Source organism: Leishmania martiniquensis, chromosome 28, assembly GCF_017916325.1.
Source record: "Leishmania martiniquensis isolate LSCM1 chromosome 28, whole genome shotgun sequence".
Classification (NCBI taxonomy): Eukaryota; Euglenozoa; class Kinetoplastea; order Trypanosomatida; family Trypanosomatidae; genus Leishmania; species Leishmania martiniquensis.
Genome location: NC_090163.1, coordinates 752,501 through 752,919, shown reverse-complemented (window position 1 = coordinate 752,919; position 419 = coordinate 752,501).

Below are 419 nucleotides of genomic sequence, written 5' to 3'. Positions count from 1 at the left end.
CCGCGGAGAACCATACGGGGCGCCAGCACTGAGCGCTAAATAGGTGTGGGGTACTTCGCCGGCGTGCCCGCCGCTTCCTCACCAGCATCGTCTTGCTACTGCTGCGTGTACAAATCGCGTACGTATGCTATGGGCGGACGCCCGAACATGCACCCCGCTGCTTGCCCCATTCATCTCCTCCAACTGAACATCGGCTTGCCATCCTTTCCCATCCTATCGTCTCTTCTCAACGCCCTGGCGTTCCCTATGCATCCACTTGCCCTGCGCACCACGTATTCCCCTCCCCCCACTTCTTCTCTGCCACGTCCCCCTTCTTGCGCCCTTGATACACACCATGCACTCGCCATCTCGCACGCTCCGGCACACGCTGTGTTAAGACGCCTTCTCGCCTTTTTTTCGCTGAATAACGCCAATATATA